The 19,392-nt window shown below is 37.0% G+C and overlaps 1 protein-coding gene across 8 annotated transcripts in view; it reads left to right on the top strand.

The window, feature by feature from the left end:
- The window catches only part of FoxP (forkhead box P), a 965,968-nt gene that overhangs the window by 125,441 nt on the left and 821,135 nt on the right, over positions 1–19,392 (top strand). The gene's annotated exons all lie outside the window — the stretch shown is intronic.

The raw sequence follows: 19,392 nt of genomic DNA, 5'->3' as shown, positions 1-19,392 counted from the left end.
GTAGCCGAAATTTTTCTGGTAATTTCCGTTCACTTTTTTTAAATTTTTGTTCGTTTGTATGTCTGTCTGTCTGTCTGTCTGTCTGGATGTTTGTTACCTTTTCACGCGATAATGGCTAAACCGATTTATATGAAAATTGGAATATAAATTAAGTTCGGTGTAACTTAGATTTTAGGCTATATGACGTTCAAAATCGTTACTTAAACGGGGGGTTATAAGGGGCCCTGAATTAAATAAATCGAAATATCTCGCTTATTATTGATTTTTGTGTAATATGTTACGTAACAAATGTTTCTTTAAAAATGATTTCCGATAAGTTTTATTCTTTTCAAAATTTTGATAGGACTGATATTTAATGAGATAAATGAGTTTTAAAATTAAAATGCAATGCCATTTAAGGCAGTGTAATGAAATGAAAAATGACCACGTCTATAAGGGGCCTTGGACAACAACAATCGAAACCTATGAAACATAGCCCACAGAGAATGTTTCTGTGTTTGTATGAAGTAATATCGAAAGCTAAATTAACCGATTTGTGTAAATAATTGTTATTTCACCATTGGAAAGTGTAGTTTCTCGAGATGGACGTAATTCTATAATTTTATTACCGTAACTTCTGAGTGCTCTCTGGACCAAAATGATCGCATTTTAATGATTTAAATACAATTTAAATTAAGTAACATATTAAACGATTTATCCTTCTATCAAACACGAATGTTCCCTGGATCAAACGCCCTATTTTAATATATAATTACTTTATATTTACTTCTAACAGGTGCAGCGGAGCGCATGGGTAAGGCTAGTTATTAAAAACTACACATAAATTATTGGCAGTGATGTCAAAGCAAGCGCATTTTTTCGCAATGGCATAGTTGCGCCCCATGGTCAATTCAGAGGCCTAGGCATGGCATAGTTGCGCCCTTAAGAAATCCGGTAGCAGAATGGACATGGCATAGTTGCGCCCTGAAGAAATCAGGTAGCAGAATGGACGTGGCATAGTTGCGCCCCGATGGGTATAGTACACACGAAAGTGATTGTCATAAAATAAATAAATTACTTAAAAATATTATAGTAGTAGCTGCATTTTTAAGAACATATATGTCTATTTCACCACTTATGAAGTCCTCGATCACATGGTTTAAAAAACGGATATCAGTAGACTATCGATAATCACTGCATAAACAGTAGAGAAACAGTTAATAAAGTACTGCCAACTTCATGGTGTTCATTTTAATGGCAGACAATCGATTATCATTGCATAAACAGTAGAAAAACAGTTAATAAAGTACTGCCAACTTCATGGTGTTCATTTTAATGGTAGACAATCGATTATCACTGCATAAACAGTAGAAAAACAGTTAATAAAGTACTGCCAACTTCATGGTGTTCATTTTAATGGCAGACAATCGATTATCACTGCATAAACAGTAGAAAAACAGTTAATAAAGTACTGCCAACTTCATGGTGTTCATTTTAATGGCAGACAATCGATTATCACTGCATAAACAGTAGAAAAACAGTTAATAAAGTACTGCCAACTTCATGGTGTTCATTTTAATGGTGGACTATCGATCATCACTGCATAAAGAGTAGAAAAAGAGTCAATAAAGTAATGTCAACTTCATTATGTTCATTTTAACGGTAGGCTGTCGATAATAACTGCATAAACAGCAGAAAAACAGTCAATAAAGTACTGCCAACTTCATGGTGTTCATTTTAACAGTATCGATAATGAATATTAAATCGAATAAGAAATCAATATGGTTGGTTGATTAAGAGACTCGAGTTTCCGTAATGCCTTTCCTCTACCTATTTCATCGGGGCGCAACTATGCCATGCCCCTTTTTTTTCTACCTGATGGGAACTGGGCGCAAGTATGTCCACAAAACAGGGACCCTTTTTATCTGCTGCATTTTACCTGATCGAGGGGCGCAACCATGCCCTGCCCCATTTTTCTGGCCTTGACGTCGTACGCGGTCATCAATCACTAAGTATAGAAGAGGAAGAATTATGTATATGAATAAGCTGCCAGTTGGATTAAGAAAATATTGGTGCAAAAACTTCAAACAGAATGTGAATTTTTATATCGTTATTTTTATATGCCTTTTTTCTGTTTGATATTTCATTTATTGTCTGTAAAACAAAAGTACTAACACTAATTTCGTAATATTGCACTTATGTTTTAAATATTAGTAACATAATAAAGAGTTAAAAAGGAATATTCACATAAATGCAATAATAGTATACTATAATGAGTGAATGAAACAAATCATTCATAAAGAAAGTGATATTCCAAAGAAAGAGATTGAGTGTTACATGGTAAGTTGGAATTGATATTGATAGTATCTTTAGCCTTATAAAAGTAATCAATAAACAATCAAAACAATATTATAGTGCAAAGTAAAGTTACCTAGGTATATGTTTTATTTTTATTGGGTTATTTTACGACGCTGTATCAACATCTAGGTTATTTAGGGTCTGAATGAAATGAAGGTGATAATGCCGGTGAAATGAGTCCGGGGTCCAGCACCGAAAGTTACCCAGCATTTGCTCGTATTGGGTTGAGGGAAAACCCCGGAATAAACCTCAACCAGATAACTTGCCCCGACCGGGATTCGAATCCGGGCCACCTGGTTTCGCGGCCAGACACGCTGACCGTTACTCCACAGGTGTGGATTATATGTTTTAACTGTAACTAATATTACATAACAAAACTCTTATCGCATTATGCTTTTAAGATGATATTGGTGCGCAACTTCCTATCATCAGAATATTAAATTATTTTCTCGAAATCTGCTGAAGCTATAGAGCTGACATTAAAATGTATACCGTAGCTCTCTTCCTAAAGTTCTGCCAAATTTTCACTCGCGTATACAGTATTTCCAATCGGTGGTACCAGACCAATTGATTGACCATACATGTGGTCATTCATTCATTCATTCATTCATTCAGACCTATTATACTGTAATTTTACTTCCTTCGTCATATTGCAAGAAATATCCAGAAATATGATATCAAAATTGTTCCGCGACATTTTTGCAAAAAAAAAAAAAAAAAGAAGTTAAATATTTTGTGTGTGTCGTAGACTACGAATGTTTTTGTTCTTCCTTAGATAAATAACAGCAAAGTAAAATAATAGGCATACTTTAAAATTGATTTGAGTATTGTATCACTACATTTTTCTCGAAATTTTAAAGCAATTTGTCAATATGTCTGCGTCTGTCTTGTAAAATATGCTAGTCATGATATAGTAGAAAAATTGAATTATGCAACATTATCGCTAAGACTTGTCGTTTATCATCCATATATTGGTAATTTGTCACTTGTCACTATTATATTTTATGTAATAGGCCCCATGATGGCCATAAATTCACTAGAATAAATACATAATATACATATCTAATTTTGTATTGTGATTTATTTATTTGTGATCGGGTCGGTGTTCAGGAATTGAAGCAGATAACATATTGAGGTCTGGATTATCTTGTCTTGGAATCCGAAAGAGAGTTTCCTGAGATATGAGTGAAGGACGATGGTCATAGTAGGCCTCTTCCAATTTATTCAATTGGCAGGCGCGTTTGCCTGTTGATTAGAAGTTACGCTCGGGCGTGGGTTCGATTCCCGCTTGGGCTGTTTATATGGCTGAATTTTTTCTGAGGTTTTCCCCAACCATAAGGCGAATGTTAGGTAATCGATGGTGAATACTCGGTCTCATCTCTTCAAATATCATTCTGCTATTCAAAGACTCTAAGGCCCAATTGTACAAAACTCCCTGACTGAAGATCAACTTTGATCGAAGATCGAAAAGTGAACCGAGTTCAGACACTTCTTCTATTGTATAAAACTTTTCTGCAATGAAATTACCTTGGTTCAAATGCAATTTAAGTTCGCGTGAAAAGGATTAGGCAACATCGCATAAACAGTTGAAGTATGTGATGCGCGGGCCATGTTGTACAGGTTTGTTCAGTGTTGCCAATTTAGCGACTTTAACTCTTTTTCAATGACAATTTCTTTTAACTGTTATATGGCTTAAATAGGGATTTAGCGACCTTTTTAGCACCCCATAGTGACAAAATTGAATATTTCTTTGTTGATAATGAGAAATCTAGCGACTTTCCAATTACTTTTTGGCGACTTTCCGTACACTCTGTTGGAGACACTGGTTTGTTTTGTGCATTGTAAATAATGGCGGACAATAAGAAGAAGGTTGACCGTTCTCCAAATTGTTGTTTGATACTGCTAAACATAATAAAGCTTTATAAAACGACAATTTTCGTTTAGTAATACAGTTAATTGAAAATTTATGAATGTTCCTATCATATCCATTAATAATTAATGGTTGTTATAAACATAATATAATTATATGTTATGTTATTTGATACTGCTGGACACGATAAACCTTATAAAATATAAGAATGTTTGTGTATTAAGGCAAGAAATTGAAAAAAAAAATATATATCTACCATATCTATTAATATTAATAATAATGGTTATTCTTTTTGCACAATCTGCCACTCATATATTTCAAACAGAAAAGAAATAACTGAACTTGAATCATCTAACTTAATCGGAGAAATTTCTTCAATCAAAGTTGACTTTAGTTTAAGACAAATTAATCTCAGATTAGACTTTATACAACACAAAATTCCAAATTCAGCTAGAACGAGGATCAATTTAACCACTGATCGAATATTAAATGGTTTATACAATCGGCCCTAAATAACCTAGTAGTTGATACAGCGTCCTTAAATAAGCAACTAAAAAAGAAGACAGTGAACCTCTGTTAATGGTTTGACATTACATACAGTATCTTCGAATAGTATCTGAGTTATATTTCGTAAATAGCGTGTCATCCATCCACTCCGCCGTTGATCTGCACAGCTGTCGTGTTAAAAAGCCGTGACAATTCGTGTGGTGGGGTTGGGATATAAAACTCACATCCGAAACCGATGGCCGCCCATCCAGGTGGTTTGTTGAATTGCTCACCACAGCTGGTCGCCCTCGGGTGGGGGGTGAGGGTATTAAGACGTGTTCTGTTAGTTTCCTACTCCTGGTTTTCGCGTGTGGCGAAAGACCTGGACGCTACGAGGCCGTAGAGAGTGTCGTATTAGTCTCACGATCGTTCTTGAAAGTGAATATGATACGGTTTCCTGTCCGCAGACGCCGTCTCGAGTAAATTGAATTAGATTAAAAAAGCTTAACCGGTTTCTTGTACGAGATTTCGCCGCATGTACCCTGACATGTATGTCGAGTTAGTTGCCGAGGATGAAACCAATATGGTGCTTGTTATTAAGTAAAAGTTACACGCATCACTCAAGATTTGTTACTCCTTATCAGTACCTTCTCTTCGTGACAGTTCGTAATTGGGTGAGTTTATATTGAGCAATAGCACATGTGAATCGTAAGTCAAGTTACGAATTCACTTTCATGATTTTAAACATATAGGGCCGTATTCATAGACATTTTTAGCGCAGGGTTTCGATGGATGATAGCGAACTAACGTTTTTCGTATTCATAAACCAGTGTTAGCGATATGCTATGATATGAATCCTGTACACGTAACCAGTCGAGAGCCGGGGCTAGTTTAGCACGCTCTTAGCGCGGGCTAGCGAAATGTCTATGAATAGCACCCATACGGTCTTACTAACAAGAACTCTATATACACACGTTTAACTGTCTTATACAGTGAGTAGCTCGTTTATAATTCGTGTGTAAATTCCTTACTACTAATCACTACATACGTCGTGTATAACAGTACAAATGTTAAGCTACGGTTTGTTTACGGCGATCATCGCCGGCGATTATAAACGCTAGTGATGATCGTCAGGAACAGTGTAGCCAACTCGATTCTTAAAAATCCGCTGTGAAGCCGTGCAGAAACCGCTAAATTGCTATACTGCCAATGTAAAATTATATTATTTTGCCGCTGTGAGCGCTAAAAACACCCGATAAGTCCCTGTATCAGCAATACAAATTTCCTAAATTTTACCCGCTAAACTATCGCCGAAAATCGCTAGATCTAGCAGGAAAAGCGCTGAATTAGCAACTCTGGTCAGGAAGTGGTTTCTTTATCAGCGTACATCGCTGTCAATTTTCATTTGTTTTGCTGCCATAACTCAATTCAATAATTATATCTACATGGCCTTCTCTAAATGTCGATTATTGAACATATATGCGGCGATGTTCGACCTGAATTTGCTTCAGAAGCAACCTCCAGCGATCTACGTCGCTTCCAACGCTCTACGTTGGCGATCATCGCTGTAAAGAAACCGTGTGCATTCATTTTAACTGCTAGCAACTCCAGCGATGATCGCCGTGAACAAACCGCAGCTTTACACAGCTACGCCATAGTTTCGTCATTACTTCATTACGAAAGGAAATAGAATATCTGAGGTTCTCTATTGCATCCGGTAGAGCGCTCTAATGTGCCGTGTTAAGTATCAATAGTACAACTAGCTCTAATCGATTACCACACTATATTTTGGTCAAAGAGTACAAGCTACAGCATTATTATTCTAATTATTCTATGCTCTTTGATTTGTTTTTCTGTGGTTGCCATCATCATAAAATTACAGTCGATACGAACAGCTGTTAGAGGGGCGGCCATTTTTTCTCTAGATACAACGCTTAAGCAAGGGGTTTCATGTATATAACTACTGCAAAGCAATTCCCATTGTATAGTTACAGACTGTTTATACATCCATCACCTATACATGGTTTATTAGTAACGTTTTCTATCTCAACTCTGCATAAGTCTCGTATAAAGACTATACACGGTTCGTTTGTAAGACCGATAGAATATAACAAACTAACAAATTTGACTACTCACAGAGTCCTCGTCAAGATATTCCAATCGCGTGTTGAATTTAAGTTTGTCCGACGTTCTGATAGGCCTACTGTATTACCCAAAATTCTCGACCTTGTACTCTATTGCGATAAATATAACCTCAACAAACTGTTAAAAAAAATCCAGAATATTTTCCACATTCAGGACCTATGAAGTGGCAAACGCAAACTGGGCACTTACCCAAGGTGGCAGGTTTTATGGGGTGGCAAATTTTTGGAAGCTCATACAAAACCTTGGCTGAAATGGAACGTAGCCTATCTCTGGTATAGATATAAATTTTAAAAAATTTAAAAAATAATGTTTTCAGAATACTGTAAATTGTGTTTCAACAGGGAACAACTACAGCGTAATAAAACCAGATTTGTAATCGTTGTATATACAAGAAAACTTAAGCAGAAACAATAAAATCTATCTAAAGAAAAAGGAGGGCAACAGCCTGTAGGTGAAAGTATACTCCACTCACTTTTTTGTGAAAAGTGATTCATTTCACTGTCACTCTCACCACTTTATTTTTATCATCATTTTTGTTTACAATTTCAGTTATGCAAAAAAATTGCATTGCTTTTAGGTAAGTGCAAGAAGTCAAAATTAAAACAAATCATGTGTATCTTTTTAGACGGGGGGGGGGCGACAATTTTTTTACCCAGAGGCGTTAGGATTACAAAATACGACCCTGCCCACACTCAAATCTCGTTGAAGTCTGAAATACCATGCTGTTTTTACTTGCTTATTTAACGACGCTGTATCAACTACTAGATTATTTACGTCGATGAATTGGTGATATCGTGACCGTATTTTGCGAGATGAAGCTGTTTCGTCATAGTTCTTTATTATCTGATATTCGCCTTACGTTTGGGAAGAACTTCGTAAAAGAAATTCATTTCTGGATTCCACCATACGTGCTACATGCCTTGCCCATCTCAAAACGTCTGGATTTAATGTTCCTTATTATGTTAGGTGTTGTGTAACTTTCTCCATTCTCCTGTAACTTCATCCCTCTAAGCCCTAAATATCTTCCTAAACACCTTATTCTCTAACTCCCTTTACCTCTGTTCTTCTCTCTAAGTGATAGTGCAAGTTTCACAACTATACAGAACAGCCAGGACCAGATGTAAAAGGGATCACAAGTACTGTATATTGTATCATTATTAACAATAATAACCTTATAAATATTACTTATTTACTTACTTACTGGTTTTTAAGGAACCCGGAGGTTCATTGCCGCCCTCAAATAAGCCCGCCATTGGTCCCTATCCAGAGCAAGATTAATCCAGTCTATATCACCATATCCCACCTCCCTCAAATCCATTTTAATATTATCTTCCCATCTACGTCTCGGCCTCCCTAAAGGTCTTTTCCCTCCGGCCTCCCAACTAACACTCTATATACATTTCTAGATTCCTCCATACGTGCTACATGCCCTGCCTGTCTCAAACGTCTGGATTTAATGTTCCTAATTATGTCAGGTGAAGAATATAATGCGTGCAGTTCTGTGTTGTGTAACTTTCTCCATTCTCCTGTAACTTCATCCCTCTTAGCCATAAGTATTTTCCTAAGCACCTTATTCTCAAACACCCTTAACCTATGTTCCTCTCTCAAAGTGAGAGTCCAAGTTTCACAACCATAAGGAACAACCGGTAATATAACTGTTATATAAATTCTTACATTCAGATTTTTTGACAGCAGACTGGATGATAAAAGCTTCTCAACCGAATAATAACACGCATTTCCCATATTTATTCTGTGTTTAATTTCCTCCCGAGTATCATTTATATTTGTTACTGTTGCTCCCAGGTATTTGAATTTTTCCACCTCTTCAAAAGATAAATTTCCAATTTTTATATTTCCATTTCGTACAATATTCTCGTCACGAGACATAATCATATACTTTGTCTTTTCGGGATTTACTTCCAAACCTATCTCTTTACTTGCTTCAAGTAAAATTTCCGTGTTTTATAAATATTAGGTTTGAAAAAGATTCTAACTGAAATTCTGAATTAATGTAAGAAATTTGTTGAATAAAAAGATTATATCTGTAAATTTGCACATATCCTCTAATTGCAATAAGGTAGAGATATAAAAATAATGATAAAAAGAGATTATGCCTAAAGAAAAATTTATGACAACTTAAATATTATATTCTCCGAATATATTTTAATATTTCGCCAAATTTAGAGTTCTCTCCTGTAAAATAAAACTGAGCAAATAGAACCCTTTTATTCTCACCCAGCGACATTTCATATGAGCAGTACAGCTATGGAACAGTCAAGTAACCGACCAATCACCGTTCCTCACCACGCTTCCGTTGTTATGTAACTGAGTCACAGTCTGTGGAGCCGTGTCTGCAGCTCCTACTATTATATTACAAATCATTTTTAATCTTTAACATCAACTTAAACATTTTAAATGACGTAAAACATTTACCATTGAGCCATTCTTATGGATTGTTGGTTACAGCTTAATGAAGCCACAATAGCTAAACAAACTCGCATGGCGTGATATCTCAGTGTCACGCTTCCACAACACGCGTGTGTATTGACAAGGATCAGACTCGACATGCATACATCCCACATATATTCTGGTTACTTGTAAAACTGCAAAAGTCCAATTTTTCCTTAATGTTGGATTATGGGTAAAATCTGTGTATATTTTCAATGTGCGGATACATATAAAACCTCGTAAGTCTACATATCGATGGCTGAGAACCAGACTGTTCTAAGTCCAACTTTTTATAAGAAAGAAATCTGTGTTTCATGTTTTGTCTGCATATATGAATCGAACAAAATTGTAAATATTCCTCTCCAAAGGTTGCTATGAAGCTATTTCAAATTGTATCATGAAGCCTTGAATGTAGGAGCTTAAAATAGCTCCCTGAAAAAAAATAGTAAAATGGACTTGCAACATTCTTGTTCTCTGCCATCGATATGTTATATTTTATAAATAACAAGTGCTTAAAGATTTGATAGCTGGGGTGTAAAAAGAAAGTGGAATTTATTTTGCTCTCCTGTATAATTTCTTCGAATAGAGTTACGGGATTTTATAAGTAAGACAAATATTTGTACAGTCTGAGTGGCTTAAAGAGAGCATATTATATGAGACAACCTAAACCGCGTATCTCTTCCATTCAGACGGTTTGGGTTGAATTCCCGGCTAGATCGTTGAAGAAATTTATGAACAAAGTAGAAGTTGCATGGGATTTTTCTTGGGGTACTCCCATTTCCCTCTATCATTGAAGCAATATTTTCCACCTTCAGCTTATTTCATATAGGCCTATTATCAGCAGGCTTCGGCCTAGGGACACAGAGCAACCAGTATGAGGTTTAGAGTACACGGAGTATAAATGACGTCATGACCCGTGTGGAGGAGTGACTGCAACAGCACAGGTGGGTCCGTAATGTGCATTACCGTTGTGTGTATTGCTGCTTGGCTGCGGTACGTGTAACAGACTTCGGCGTAGGCACAACTGATTGAAGGTTACAACTCACGTTAATACTTTAATGGTAGACATTTATTGTCTACACTAGGAATGCACTGTATATACTGCATTTGTATAGGGTGAAATATATTTTGTGTCGTACTATGACGGACTGTTTACATGTTGAGACACGAAGTAACGGCGCGCTCCATCTCCCACTCCACTACCAACACAACACTGTCGTCCGTGCGTTCTGAACTTAATGCGTTTCTGTGCCCAGGACTGAAGCCTGATTATCAGCCATCATTGGGGTAAATTTTTGGGAGTAGTACGAGTTTCCGATGCTGATATAAAGTTTGTAGCTCGGGGTCCATGGGACATATCAGGCTACTCGTCTGCGGATGAAAGCTAGCTCTATGACTGAGACAAGGATTACCCACTTGTCAGCATCGGATTCACGAATGTTATCCATTTCACCTGTCTAACTTGAACAGTGTCGCATGTACAGTTTGTCCCGTTATTATGTACCTTAAACATGCGCATCGTTTTAAACATTTGAAAACAGAAGTCTTATGAACTAATTGTCTATGCTGCTCAGTTAATGAAATATGACGGAGAAGTATCAATAAAAGATGTTCTTAACCACGTAAATGATTATTGCCGCAGTTCTTTGTATAATAGCACCTATTAAAAATGTGCACTGTTACAACCGCAGTATAGGCGTGCCCTTCTCTTTCGTGAAGTATTTTTGATTTTAGAAGAAAAGAGGAGAATTCCGAATCCCAGCATATAATTCCAAAATGGATAGCCACAAGTGACCAGACTTTAGATAGCCGGATAACGAGATCGGGTGATCTTGCCGGCCACAGAAAGGATCCTGGAAATTTCATGTCCAAATGTTTGGAATAACGTGCTGCGTGACAGCAGCACATGAATTCAGTTGTGCCTCCCCAAAATAAGACTCACGTCAGCACGTTCCCCATGAGAATATTAAACAACGCTGTATCAAATGTTGGGTTATATAAAATCGACGAAAGTGGTGACAGTATTGGACAAAATAAACCGAAAATTCGCCACGGCATTTCCTGGAATTTGCTTTACAGGAGGGGAAAATCTCCGGAAAAACCCAACCAGATACCAGCCCAAGCTGGAATCGAAACCACGCCCGCACGCAGCTCCGGATCGAAAGGCAAACACCCTATAACTTGAGCTAAGTTACACCGGTAACCTCGAAATGACGTAAAACATAAAAAATGAACAATTATTATTGATTGTTGATTGCATCTTAATGAAGACACAATAGCTAAACAAACTCGCCTGGCGTGATATCCCAATGTCACGCTTCCACAGCACGCATGTGTATTGACAAGAATCAGTCTGATTATTGATATGCATACAGCCCACATAAACAGAGCTAATGGCATAAAGCACTTGTTTTATGTAAACTGCTGCCCTTCAAAAACTCTCATTACACATTACAGCTCATGTAGTTATTTCGTACCGTTGCCGCGTGGTCTAAGGCGCCATGCCGAAATGAGCTCTGGTTCGAATCTTCATGGGGAATAAATTTTATCATAAAATTTCAGCCAGTGTATGGTGAACCGATGTCCTTAAATTATCGTGAGGAAGTTAGAGAGCCACAGTGACTAGCAAAATACTGTTTCGTACGCCACTTATAACATTGAGGGATCAGCGTGCTAACCACGTCTTACTTAAGCACTAGTTGGATGATCGTTCACCTCTTTTGAGAAAATTGAGTCCAGCAGTCGGCTGGTTGATCGATGCCCTTCATGGAATGTCGTGTCACTTTATTATTATTATTATTATTATTATTATTATTATTATTATTATTATTATTGTCTACTGCAAATAATATAGTTTCTTAATGGCTGGCGGATGCGTGATTTCTCATCATTATCCAGTATAACGCGCCGAAATATAAACATCTCGGATGCCATTGCTTTGGATGTGAGGAATTGTGAAATATTAGTAGGGAATAGGGACTACCCTGCGAAAACTGCCACAGATCATCGTCTGCGTCTACTAGAAGTTTCACTTGGACTCGTCGAGATTTGAACCTATGCTTTCGGTGTGGAAAACCGACACTGCGGCTCTTCGACTAAATGTGTACCGTAAAATAATAATAATAATAATAATAATAATAATAATCATCATCATCATCATCATCATCATCATTTTATATAATTAATGTGGTGGAGAACAAATATTAGTCAGTAACAGGATAGCACAATAGATACAATTATAACAATACTTACTTACAAATGGCTTTTAAGGAACTCGCAGGTTCATTGCCGCCATCACATAAGCCCGCCATCGGTCCCTATCCTGTGCAACAATAATCCACTCTCTACCATCATATCCTACCTCCCTCAAATCCATTTTATTATTGTCATATATACGTTTCGGCCTCCCCAAAGATCTTTTTCCCTCCGGCCTCCCAACGAACACGCTATATGCATTTCTGGATTCGCCCATACGTGCTACATGCCCTGCCCATCTCAAACGTCTGGATTTAATGTTCCTAATTATGTCAGGTGAAGAATACAATGCGTACAGTTCTGAGTTGTGTAACTTTCTCCATTTTCTGTAACTTCATCCCTCTTAGCCCCAAATATTTTCCTAAGCACCTTATTCTCAAAGACCCTTAATCTCTGTTCCTCTCTCAAAGTGAGTGTCCAAGTTTCACAACCATACAGAACAACTGGTAATATAACTGTTTTATAAATTCTAACTTTAAGAATTTTTGACAGCACAGTAGGTGACAAAAGCTTGTCAAGCGAATAATAACAAGCATTTCCCATATTTATTCTGTGTTTAATTTCCTCCCGAGTGTCATTCATATTTTACTGTTGCTCCAAGATATTTTAATTTTTCCACCTCTTCGAAGGATAAATCTCCAATTTTTATGTTTCCATTTCGTACAATATTCTGGTCACGAGACATAATCATATACTTTGTCTTTTCTGGATTTACTTCCAAACCTATCGCCTTACTTGCTTCAAGTAAAATTTCAGTATCTTCTCTAATCGTTTGTGGATTTTCTCCTAACATATACACGTCATCCGCATAGACAAGAAGCTGATGTAACCCGTTCAATTCCAAACCCTGTCTGTTATCCTGAAGTTTCATAATGGCATACTCTAGAGGGAAGTTAAAGAGTAAAGATGATAGTGGATTTCCTTGCTTTAGCCTGCAGTGAATTGGAAAAGCATTGGGCTAACATCCCATCAGAGTAAAAAACAGCTTGTTGCGAATCCGTACAATAAACCTCGGAATGGGACTGATTGCCTGGCACGACCACAGCAAAGGAATAATACCAATAATAATAATAATAATAATAATAATAATAATAATGATAATGATAATGATAATGATAATAATAATAATAATAATAATAATAATAATAATAATAATAATGATAACTATTATATATAATTAATATTAATGTAGTGGCGAACAAATATTAGTAAGTAATGGGATACCACAATAGATACAGTAATAACAATAATAATGAAAATGATAAATTAACAATAATTACTGTGGTAAATATTTTATAAGTATGCAAAAACACAGTTTATAAATGAAATGGATAATATTCACTGCTGTACAAGTTGGCAGTTTTAATGCTTTCGGAGACAGGGAAAGAGGTTTAGAATTTATGTCCCATAAAAGTTCATGAGCTCTCACATTTTTTTTTTTCATACGAACACTAAGCTCAAGTTGATTATGAAAGAATCATAGGTTGTATCACATTTAAGGACCTTGAGTAAAAATAGGGAATCACGTTCTTGACGTCTGCAATATAATGTTGGACACTTAAAATAATCACATTTTCTCTCATAGCTTTTCCTGGAATCACTTGGAATACGTAATTCTATATGAACATAACGACACGAATTTTCTTTGGATAATTTCTAATTTAGCAGACACAGCTGCAACAGAGTTCCAGAGTACAGATGCATATTCGAGGTTTGATCTCAATAATGTGAAGTAATAGAAGAGAAAGAATAAGTTAGACCCTACTGACCCTATTAGCACAGTCTAGTATATATAGTCACGAAGATTGAGTTTTGAGGGTACTAGGAACACTAGACTGTGCAGGTACTATTTTGCATTGTCTGTAATGAGGCGATAGTAGCGATCCTAGTAGTTAGCAACTATCTAGGGATGCATATTTACTACGTATTGAGCTTCGTGACTGTATGTACTAGAATGTGGTATTAGTCCCAACGTTCTAATTGCACGATTATATGTAAATTATATGTAATATCGCACGTACTTAAGAGAATAAAGTTTACTGTAAAGTCATAGCACAGTCTAGTACATACAGTCACGAAGCTTGAGGTGATTTTTTTTGCATTTCTCACGATACAATGCTCCAAGCGGTTAGCAACTGAGAGTACTAGGAACAATATACTGTGGGATAGTAGCGATCCTAGTGGCTAGCAACTAAAATTCAGCAGAATCTGTTCTGTTAATTTGAACATAAGTTAAGTAATATTTGAATTTAAGTCACGAGGTTAGTTAATATATATAGCAATAAACCAGTTAATGTTAATTTTGTTTCTTTTAAAATTCTATTTTATATCTTGAAAATAATATTACATAACATTTAATGAGTATTTATGATTTTGTCATCTGCCTTTACACCATTTTAATGTTGTGGTGCGCAGAGTTTTTTAAGTGATCAAACTTTGATTGCAATGACTTCTCCTTCTAATTGAAATTTGTTATTTTATTGCATTTGAAGGATGTACCTCCATATTTCTGTAGAAGTATCTCTAAAATTAATTCCTAATATGTAATTAATTATCTCAAAATTTTGAAACCCAATATCAAAATAATTGTGCTACAGATATTTTAAAGAATTTGCTTTTAGAAGTAAAAATCATAGAAAATTTCAATTTAGCTTTAAGAATGGCTGAGGTATTAATTTTAGTGAATTATTATAACCCGATATTTTTTTCGAAATTTAGACCTTATTTTTTATGTAATCTCGATGAAAGTTATTGTAGCAATGATATAGAGCATACCTGCACAAACAGCGCTCAACGAGCGCGCGCGCTCCTTCGGAGCGGGAGAGCTGCGTTTACCGCTCGCCGAAACGGAGAGGAAGAGATATGTCAGATAGACTTGCTATAGGCCTAGGTAGAGGAGAGGGAAACGACCACTCAGCTATCTAGTGGAGTGCAGTGTGTAGGCCTATTCTCAGTAACTGTTTCATGTTGCTTACTACTGCCTAAAAGACGGAACGTAACATTTAACGATTTACAGCTCGAACTTATTGATCTTCAATGTGACCTAAGGGCTAAAGATCGTTTGAATAATACTACTAGCGTGATTAGGTTTTACAAGACTAAACATTAGCAATAATATCCACGACTACACAGGCTGGCTGTGAAAATGATTGCTATGTTAGGCTCAACATTTATATTCGTGAGCAACTTTACTGTTTTCTATAATCAACTTTAATAAAGGCAGACATCGAACATCTGTAACTGAGGTTTCATTACGATCAGTAGGCTACTGTTCCTTTCAGCTGCCAACAGTATAAAACCTCGTTTTGATGTACTGATAACAAAATGATATTGTGCATTTAAGTAGCTATAGAATTTCTATTATTTCTGTAAAATAAATATTTTTTATTAATTAATAATAGTCCAAGACAGTTTTGCAAATATTGAACGAGAATTCATTTCATAAACATTCGTAATGGTACTTCCTTTTGTGTACATCTTGTACGAGATCACCCCTTCTTCCAGTCCACCCTTATACAGAGCGCAGCTAATATCTGCATTCCGCTCATGAGCTGTGAGCCGGCCTGATATAGAGGAAGATTTGAAGAAGATAGGAATTAAAAGTAGAATAGAGCAGAGAATAGAGAAGAATTTGCTAGAATTGTTCGGGAGGCCAAGGCCCTACATGGGCTGTAGCGCCGAGGAGTATGTAAGTAAATCATGAAAAAAAATAAAATTATTCATCTTCTCCCCTTAAGATGATGATGATGATGATGATGACACATTTTCAGTAAATATTTAAGCAGTATTTGTGTTAGTTAAATATTTCTAATAAACAGGTAATGTTGGAATTTCGCATTGAGATTTGTATTGAAAACGCAGCACTGAACAGTTCTTCTCCAGATACTTTAGTTCACGTTGACATTCTTTTTCCACCATTGTAACAATATCGGGATCACATCTCGACAGCCCCTGTATCTTAATAGAGTCATTAAGTAAATAGATAGCTAGCCCCTGCAACGTTATCCGAGCGAATAGACTGTCGTGATCCTGGTGCACTCTTCCTCGAAGTCTCTGAGGGTTCGGATTTCTGGGGGTCGGATCGAGTGTTGCACGTTGTTGTGTGATCCCCACATGTTCCAAATGGCGGGATTGCGTGCCCCGCAGATTGAGCTATTTGGAACGCCGACAGCACTGATACGCAGCCTGTACACTGAAGGATTGTCTTCTTGACGGCTGTGCTCCAAGTCCATCTGTTCCGTTCACACTGCCGCCGCGGCGCGGACGGAGGAATCCGATGCCGGGGAATATTGAAAGTGGGCGGGCACGAACCCACTTCCACGAGTGGAAAATAACGCCGTGTCCTTATAAAACAAGTTTACCTCTGAGGAGAAATCGATTTCAATATGTTTACAGTAGATATGTCGATCTAATCGATTAATCTGTAATTTTAAAATCCGATTAACCGATCAAGCGCGTTTTAATCGACTAATCGAACAGATTAAAGTTATCGTGTAGTGAAGGAAAGATAACTGCCTTGTGGAGTCTTTGTAGAACAAAAGCTGTATATCATTTGCTGTGGTAAACTCTTAAGAGGGATATGCAGGTTTGAGGGTAAAAAAAGTCATTTTTCAATTCATTTTTATATAAAGATTGGACATTTATCTTTATGCCAGTGAGGAAATTTTTACGATATACATAATATGACTAGTTGCAGGAAATGGGACCTAAAGTCGGATTTTTCTTTTTTTTTTTTTTTGTTTTTCGTGGTTTCAAAAAGAAGATGAAATACTGAGCATTAAAAAAATTAATGGTTCTAGGTGCTACAATTTTTATATATGGGATGAGTTGATTGTCCACCGATCCTCTACGCGCACCGACCTTAACACGACCGGTCCCTACAGCCAACGGAGTCCATGTACCACTCCTGCTTCGGCAACTCCCTCAAGGCTCCCTTAATGGTCCGAGGCGGAAGTCCTCCCCCGAGAAGGTTTGTCCCGGGTTCCGCTGCAGAAGGTGTCCATCATCGCTTGAATACAATCCACGGAGGCCGGTCGAGAGAGCCAGCAGCTTCGGAGGGCCGTCTGCAGAGCGATCTGAAAACAGAAGAAGGAACGGGATGATGAATGAAAGGATGATAGGGGAGGAAAGGAAGTGGCGAAGATGAGTGGAGTTCCAATCGTCTGATAAAGTTATCTGATATTCATCCATAGCAGTGAGGGGGAAAAACCTCGAAAAAAAACCTCACCCAGGCAACTCGTCCCGCTGGGCTCGGAGTTAAACTCGCTAACTCCTCAGCCACAACGGTGGACATACATTTAGTTAGCACAGTGGAAATATTTCGCTACTTGTCCCATTTCATGTTTGTGATTATCTCTATTCATTTGGATCTTTGGAATAATGGAGTATCGTATTTCAAAATTTGTTTGCGTCTTACTCATGGATATATCTACGTTATTTTGATGATTTATTCACAGGTGTTACATCACCCATGTGACTTCACACTTATATCTCTTTCATTATTTATTTCTTGCACCTTTGTGTTGTTCCTTATTACTCTTCAAATACGTGAGACTACCCCAGGCTGTGTGCTTTCAAATAAGTAAACACGAACGAAGGTGAAAGATTGGACGTTTTCTCACACACGTTACTGAACCTTCAAATTTCACGTACGCTGGAGAGTTGACGAAATATTCTGCAGACAAATTTTATCCGATAATTCGAATTACTTCGCATTAAGTTTGAATTGACTGCCCATAAAATAGTTAGTATGAGAGTTTTTGTTCAGAAAGTGTAGATTAATAGACATGTGGACTTCATGCACTGCTTCGTCTAGAGGTTACCGTGTGCTTGAATCCAATTCTGACTGAGGGCAGTGGGTCTTTGCTGGAATATTTCTAACTGCTGCCTCATGTTGCATGTTTAATATTTACTGCATCTTAATCATTCTTTTCCACGAATAAATATTAAAAATGTTGGCATTGTATACTCAGGATAAAATGATTATTAAGCTTAAAGTTAAGGTTGAATATCCAAGTATGATATTACTGTGGTCTCATACCATGGCAGAAGATGTCAGTACAAGGAAGACTGTGCAGACTTCTCATAGAGAAGAGTGGGAATATGTTGATTCAAAATATCGCTGGTCCAGAGAATTCCAAATATAAAAAGTATAAAAGTTGAAAGGTGTTGTTAAATAAAGTTTTATCGTTTGAGAAGAGTGAATGAATTTCATTCTTGAGCTGTTGAGTGTATTGCACTAGAAGCCAAAATTCATTCATATTGATCTGCTCAATGCCAGGTATTTCACTACAAACCCAGCATTCGCCAGTCTTTCCTATTTTCTGCCTTCCTCTTTGTCTCCTCATATGATCCATATATCTTAGTGTCGTCTATCATCTGATATCCTATTCTGCCTCGAACTCTTTTCCCGTTCACCATTCCTTCAAGTGTATCCTTCAGAAGGCAGTTTCTTCTCAACCAGTGACCCAGTCAATTCCTTTTCCTCTTTCTGATCAGTTTCAGTATCATTTTTTCTTCACCCACTCTTTCCAACACAGTTTCGTTTCTTATTGTCTGTCTTTTCACGCGTTACTTATTTCCATATCCACATTTCAAATGCTTCTAGTCGTTTCTCTTCACTTCGTCGTAATGTCCATGTTTCTGCCGCATAAAATACTACACTCCACACAAAGTACTTCACTAGTCTCTTCCTTAGTTCTTTCTCCAGAGGTCCGCAGAAGATGCTCCTTTTTCTATTAAAAGCTTCCTTTGCCATTGCTATTCTCCTTTTGACTTCTTGGCAGCAGCTCACGCTACTGCTTATAGTACACCCCAAATATTTGAAGCTGTCCACTTGCTTTACTGCCTCA

The sequence above is a fragment of the Periplaneta americana genome, chromosome 10 (genome assembly GCF_040183065.1).
Source record: "Periplaneta americana isolate PAMFEO1 chromosome 10, P.americana_PAMFEO1_priV1, whole genome shotgun sequence".
NCBI lineage: Eukaryota > Metazoa > Arthropoda > Insecta > Blattodea > Blattidae > Periplaneta > Periplaneta americana.
Note: the sequence above shows the minus strand (reverse complement) of the source record. Positions and strands in the feature narration are given on the sequence as shown.